This window comes from Mastomys coucha, unplaced genomic scaffold (assembly GCF_008632895.1).
Source record: "Mastomys coucha isolate ucsf_1 unplaced genomic scaffold, UCSF_Mcou_1 pScaffold15, whole genome shotgun sequence".
Classification (NCBI taxonomy): domain Eukaryota; kingdom Metazoa; phylum Chordata; class Mammalia; order Rodentia; family Muridae; genus Mastomys; species Mastomys coucha.
Genome location: NW_022196897.1, coordinates 128,068,612 through 128,075,767, shown reverse-complemented (window position 1 = coordinate 128,075,767; position 7,156 = coordinate 128,068,612). Strand labels below are relative to the sequence as shown.

The 7,156-nt window shown below is 40.1% G+C and overlaps 1 protein-coding gene and 1 pseudogene across 6 annotated transcripts in view; one reads left to right on the top strand and one right to left on the bottom strand.

Annotated features, from left to right (window-relative positions):
* The window catches only part of Kif16b (kinesin family member 16B), a 318,921-nt gene that overhangs the window by 117,651 nt on the left and 194,114 nt on the right, over window positions 1-7,156 (top strand). The gene's annotated exons all lie outside the window — the stretch shown is intronic.
* Window positions 2,844-2,964, bottom strand: LOC116092791 (annotated as a pseudogene).

Genomic DNA, 7,156 nt, shown 5'->3' with positions numbered 1-7,156 from the left:
AGAACTTTCTTGTCTGGGCAGTCGCTTACCTTTTCCTTTAGTTGATTCTTACCTTGAGCTACTAGCACCTCAGTGGCAGGCTCTCACAGCAGCTGTATTTGGCAATAAAGTGTCTTACAGCAAAACTGCATTGTTTTAATCTGGGTTGTAGCAGAATCAGTTAAAGTACAAGGGTCTTCTGAAGCTATGGGAAAACTATCTCATTTTGAAACACCCTTTGTGATTTCTTTTCAGCTGTGCTTTGGTTGGGTGGTACAGGTGAGCTCTTCTTTACTCGCAAAGAATAAATGAGTTTTGCGCCTATCTTTCCTGCTACAATTTCAGGCTAATGTGCAAGCAAGTGAAGCCACAGAGCTGCCCTTGGTTCTGGTGTTACCCCATTGCAAGTCCTTGTGGATATTAGGAGTAAACTTCTTTTTTTGTTTGTTTGTTTTTTGTTTTTTGAGACAGGGTTTCTCTGTGTGTCCCTGGCTGTCCTGGAACTCACTCTGTAAACCAGGCTGGCCTTGAACCTTGAACTCAGAAATCTGCCTGCCTCTGCCTCCCAAGTGCTGGGATTAAAGGTGTGCTCCACCACCGCCCACCTGGCAGGAGTAAACTTAGCTAGGGAAGCCTACTGTTAGTCTAAACACACTTGAGCAGGAAGCTTCAGGATCCTACTAGGCAAAGACGTTCACAATATTCTTTCATAGCAAACTTCATTCTGTACCTGAGATAAGAGCTAGCAGCGTTGAGTGTGACCCATTCAGGCACTGACTCTGGAATTATAAACCACACTTATGTAGAAAATGAAGGCTTTATAAGGCAAGAGCTAAGTCAATACTGCTTTATACTTTGTAACATTGCCTGTCTGGAAAATAGGTGAAGGTCTGTGCTGACATTAAACAAGAAAGAGCCTGTAAATCAGTGGTTCTCAACTTGTAGGTCACAGCCTCTTTGGAGTTTGCAGGGCACTTTCACAGGGGTTGCCTAAGACCATTGGAAAACACAGGTATTTACATTACAGTTCATAAGAGTAACAAAATCACAGCTATAAAGTAGCAATAAAAATAATTTTATGGCTGGGGATCACCATACATAAGAAACTGTATTAAAGAGTCACAGCATTAGGAAAGCTGAGAACCACTTCTGTAGATTTATTTCAGTAACATGAACAATTGAAATTTCTTTTTCTTTTAAAAACTTTTTATTGTTCTTTGTAAATTTCACATTATGTACCCTAATCCCACTGATCTCCCCCTTCCCTTGTACCTTCCTACTCTTGCAACTTAACCCACCCCCCCAAACAGAGAACAACAAAAAAATCTACCTGTTATGGTAGCTGTTGTGTGATTCAGTGTTTCCTACAGAATATCCTGTTGTCCATACTTCTTTATTTGCAAATGTTTATTCCCATGAGTCATTGGTTTGTTTTGAGACCTCTGGCTTCTGCTGCTCTGTCAATACTGGAACCTCACAGGGACTCCTCTTGGGTATCTTGTTATCACCTTGTGCCATGGATCTTCTATAGTTTGGGATCTGTAGGACCACTACCTTCATGCAGTCCAGCAGTTCATCAATGGGGTAGGTGTAGGGTGGGCCAGTTCAAAGCCCCGGATGTGGACTTGGGAGCTAGTGAGCACACTTCTTTCCTACTCTTACACCCTTGGGCTAACAAGCAACCCCCTTAAACAGGGCCAGCTCTGCCCTGCTGCCCAGGCGAGATGCAGGGCCTTCTCCTCTGAGTGGTGCAGTAGGTGAGGAACAGGGATAGCTCTCCTGCTCTGATGACCTTCAGGCCGGTTCTCTTAACTGCCATGGTGAGGACAGCATCTCTCCTTTCCCCATTGTCACTGAAGGGCAGACAAGGGTCAGGGCCAGCTCTCCCTCCCTCTGGACCCAGGGGATGGATTGTTATTGGCCCATGCCAACTAGGATCAGGTCTTCTGTGTTGCCAAGGTAAGGTACAGGGCCTACTCTCCCAAGTACTGCAGCTGGTGAGGGACAGGGACAGCTCTCCTGCTCTCATGATCCCAGGGCCAGGTCTTAGTCCTGCTGTGGGTGGTATGGGTGAGGAGGGAAGGGGTCGAGGAGGGAGAAGGGTATCTCTTTCTTGTGGAGATGGTAGGGCCAGCTCTCCCATCCTCATATCCATGGGGATCTCGAGTGCTGCAGCTGGATAGTGATGAGGTCAGTTTTTCTGCTCTTACACCCCAGAGCCAGCTATTCCATGATGCTCAGGTGAAGGGGGGGCAGTTTTGCACAGCTCTCAGATATCAACATATCCCTAGATGGCAGCTCAGACCAGGAGCGTCTACCTGGCCTTTGGTGGTAACATACCTCTGCTGCTGCAGGGCCACCAAACCAGACATGGCCCCAGTGGTAGCACAGGCTAGAATCCCACCATAGTCCTAGGCGGCATCACCAGCTACTCCTATCAGGCTATCCTTCACTATTCTTGAGTCTCCAGTTCTTGTCTTTATTCTTCCCATATCCTTCTATTTCTCTTTTTCTTCAATTTCTTCACCACTTACTTGCTCCTTTGAGTGTCTAGGGTCATCCTGGGAGTGGTTTCAGTAGTGCTGTTCCCCTACTGTGCATTATGGCTCCAGGCAGGGGTCATCTTATGCATGGTCTGGATCTCCCATCCCCACACACAACCCAACAGGATTTCAAGGCAGCAGACTGGTATTCATCTCAGGGTCACTTCTGTTTGGGGTCTACAGTTCCAGGGTCACAGGTGGGGTTCTTCTAGTCTCTCCTTATTCTCTGCCCTGGGAGCTTGTCCAGGCCTACCTGTAAGACTGGCAGTTGTCTCAAGCTAGCTGAACTGGTAGTCATCTCTAGCTCCTTTTTTTCCATGGAATGTTAGGCTACTAATCATAGGTCAGAATCCTGAGTATAGATAAACCTTTTCTCCTCTCTTCCTCCTACTGATGCATCTCTGACACAGCAGCCGTACCTGCAAAGCCTCTAAAGGGCAGTGTGAGATTTCATGACTAGCTAAACTGCACCAAGGATAATGTGGGGGCACAGATGTTGCTAATGAGAATTTTGCAAAATCACATGTTGTAATGGTTAATATTGACTGTCTACTCAACAGTATGTAGAATTATTTCAGACAAAGGTTATGACAGAATGTAGAAATATCCGGCAGACAACTTTGAGCTTATCTGTGAAGGATTTCCAAGACTGCATCGATTTTTGTGGGAAGACTTGCACTAAAAGTCTTCCACAGCACCATTCCATTGGCTGAGGTTCCAGATTGCATAAAACAAGACAAGCTGAATACTGCCATTCATTGCTTTCTGCTTCCTGATTAAAGGTTTAATGGAGACTACTGCCTCATGATCTTGAGTCTGTAATCTAGCTACCCTGATAGACTATTCCATCACACTGTAAGCCACATAAACCCTTTGCCTTTCCTTCCTTGCTTTTGTCGGGTACTTTGTTACAGCACAGAGAAAGGTAATACATAATGGTTTCTGTCCCTGCCAGGGTATTTATAATCTGTCACTTCTCAGTGTAGTGCAGGTCTCAAGTAGAAACAAGTGGCCAATAGCACAGTTTCCTGATTTCTTCATTGACCATACACTGAGATACCTTTATTCTTTGTACTTCTCTAAAGTAGATTTTGACCAGAGACCTCCCAGAATATGTGTCAAAATAAGTATTATTTTCTTCAACAAGGGTAAGAGACTGCTTTTTTAACTGAAGGTAGGTTGTGAATGATGGTGGTTGCTGAAGAGGAGGGAGGAAAGGATTTGAAACTTGTTCAGTTGTGTGGGTGGATTCTTCAGGAATCCCTAAGGATTTAGATATGCAGTACTATGTCCTGAAGCCTTAAGCAGTTGTGGGAAGGTAGACCTGACTATCCTGGATGAGGCTGGACTCTGCAGGACTCAAAGGTCACTAAGTCAGGCAAGTAGCCATGGCTGTGTTTTCATGTGGGAGTAGGAGCTGTGGTTTAGGTGGGGAGTGTGGACTTGTGGTTTGATAATGTCTGAAGTCACACTGGTCCCCTTGCAATCCAGATCTAGTATTGCTTGTTAGTTATCTAACTTGGACCAGTTACTTACACTTTAGTTGTTAGAGTGTTCGCATTCCCTTGATGTCTGTTTCCCTTTAGGAACTTAGGGTGATCTTACCTTTGTCCAGGATCATGATGATTAAGAAAGCACCTAGGTGTATATGTTTTAAAAAAATAAGAGTTTATTTGTGCATTTCCCTGGTTTTACACACATGTGCTTAATGGATATGAATCTTAATTGGAAGAAGGGAAGCAGTCCTGTGGTTATTTTTGCAAGAAGGCAGAGAAAGCTTTTCCTGATAGCACTTTTTTTGGTTATTGTTCAAAGAGAGAAAATTAATCTACTGCAGAGGCATCATTGTTATGTTGAATTTTAGAATTAAGTAGTGAAAAGCTGTGTTCCAAATTAGTCCCTCATATGGATGTGATTCTGCTAACTTTTTACTTTCATGAGTAAAATGTAGGCTTGAATGGTAAATACCCAGAAACTCTTTAGGCCTCAGACCTTAGATTATATCTGGACTGGCTCTTTTTAACCCCCAGTAGGAATACTTCATTGAACTAAGTTTTGGGGAAAAATGGTATTAACCTTTATTGAAGGACATTGCAAGAAATAACCCATAAAACAGGATATCATGAATGATTCGAGGAACTATTGAGGACAGGTCCTGTGGTAACTGGCACTACAGTTTTCTCTTTGTATTGGCGGATCCATTTAGAGTGAATGGTTTGCCCAGCTCTAAACAGATACACGTTATAATCTCCTCTCCTTAATTTAGCCCTCTGCTACTTTGTTTCATTTTCTCCTTATTTTTTATTGTTCTCCTTTCTGTTTTTATTCTGTATAAGGCCTTATTTTAAATAGTCTTTTTTCTGTCGCCCAAGTTGGCTTTAAAGTCATGATGCTCATCTCTCAGCCCCAGAAGAGCTGGAATTGTAGGCCTATATTACCATGCTCAGCTACTCTGTGCCAAACGGGTTGGGTGTTAGAGCGAAATACTAAGGATTGTGTGCAGTTTAGCTCCTGTAAACTCTTGGTTTTAAAGACAGTTGCTAATGTCTGTCCAGTGATTTCATTGGCAGTTGCAGAATGAGTTCATCCTTCTAGACTGGCTAGCTGTGTTTTCTAAAGTTGTCTCCAGGTCACATTTTAATCTAGTGAAAAGACAGGTAAATACTTACCTTTGCCATTTATAATAATTAAAGTAAGAAGTTGGTTTTGTAACTACTTCAAGTAAGGAATATTTTTCCTTCCCTTTGGCTTTTGGGTTTTTGTTCGTTTGGTTTTAGCTTTTATCACAGTTTCATGAAATTTCTAAGACTTGGAGTTTTTCACTCAATTTCATAATTCTTCCTTTTTGATGTCCAAATTCTAAGAACCATTCAGTGACTGTTTTTTAACCTTTGCCTTTACATACATCTGTTAGTTTTAAAAAGTTCTTAGTGTCTGCCAGAGCAGGTATTTCAAGAAAATGTTGGGATCAGTCTTTTCTTCAGCAAGTTCTGGCTTCTGCTATGAGGAATGTCAATAGAAGCAAGCCTCTGGGTATCAGGGTTCCATGCTTCTGGGATGGTATTGCTTCTGAATCACTAAATTCAGTGTTTATGCTTAATTCGACTTCATAATTATAATCTTTTCCTTGACTCTGAGCATCTAGATTCCTAATGCCATTGATAGTTTTATTTAATCCATTCACTTCTTTCCTTGGCTACAAATTTTTCTTAAGATAAGCAATCTAAGGATAGAAGCGCTATAAAGATGTTGTAAAGCTCATTCAGTAGCTGCATCATTGATACTGGTGATGCTATTCTGAAAACAGCATTAAATAGGCTAGAGAACAGTGAAGTTATTCGTCAGTGTCTTTAGGAGTAAAGATCGTGATGGTCATTTATGAAGGTAAGGATAAAAGGCACATTTATTTGTACAGCTTTCCTCTTGACTTAGACTGTGTGCTGTGTGTATGTATGTACCACGCACATTTGTGAAAACACAAACACACACAGAAACACACACACTCTCTCACATAAAAAGCGTGGCTGTATTAGCCAGACTTTTCATTTCTTTGACATACAGAGAAAGTTTTAAAGTATAGAAATTCATAACAATTTATCTTGTTTCATTGTCTTAGTTGACATTTACTTGACTTGAAAGCAGTCTGTCATCACAGTGGAAATGAGTGGCAGAGAAGGCTGCTCAACCTCATGGTCATCAGGGATCCCCATAAAGAGAGAAGGGGCCAGGGCAAGATATATATCCCTGAGAGCATACTACCAGTGCTTGGCCCTATCTCCTGAAGTTTCTGGGACCTCCCAGAATAATTTAGTAAGCCTTCAACCTATGAGTTGGTGGTAGAAATTTATATTCAGACTATTATATGTATATTCCTCTTAGTTTATATATCAAATTTAATCTATATAGTTTTATAAATTATATGTTTGATTATATAATTTAAATTCTAAAATTGAGCACTACAATATACTAAATAAATAGATATATTTCATTATCACTTCATTATCCTTTGGCAAAACAAGAATATGAATATGCATTTAGAAAGCAAATATGAATGTGCATTTTTTTGGTTTTTAAAATCATTATTATTTGAAATTCTTTTTTTTAGGTTTTATTTTTTTAAAAACTTTTATTGCATTATGATGAGAAAAGTTACATGATTTCAATTTATCTGAATTTGTTAACATTTAAAAACATAGTTTAAGTAAATAGAATTAAATCACATTCTTGTTTCCCTTTTGTACCTCCACTCCTCCCAGAGACCCCCCCTACAATACCTACAATATCTTTTCTGTCATATTCCTTAAAATTTTAAAAATATTATAAGAATAAAAATAAGTATTATAAAAGTTGTTTCATATAAAACATCAATCAATTTAACAGTCTTATGTAGATGCTTATTTGCAGCAATAGTGAAAATACATTTTTTTTAATATAGATTTAAAATAACTCCAAACATATTAACTGTATACTTCAAAATAATACATCACTACTAGTATTTTCTTAAATGAACATAAATATATAAAGTCCTTTTGTTTTGTACTTAGTAGAGTTTAAAATCTTGGCTCATACTGTGATACAAGCCCAAAATAAGAACAATTTTTAGATATTGGATTTCATTGTAATAAGGCTGTACT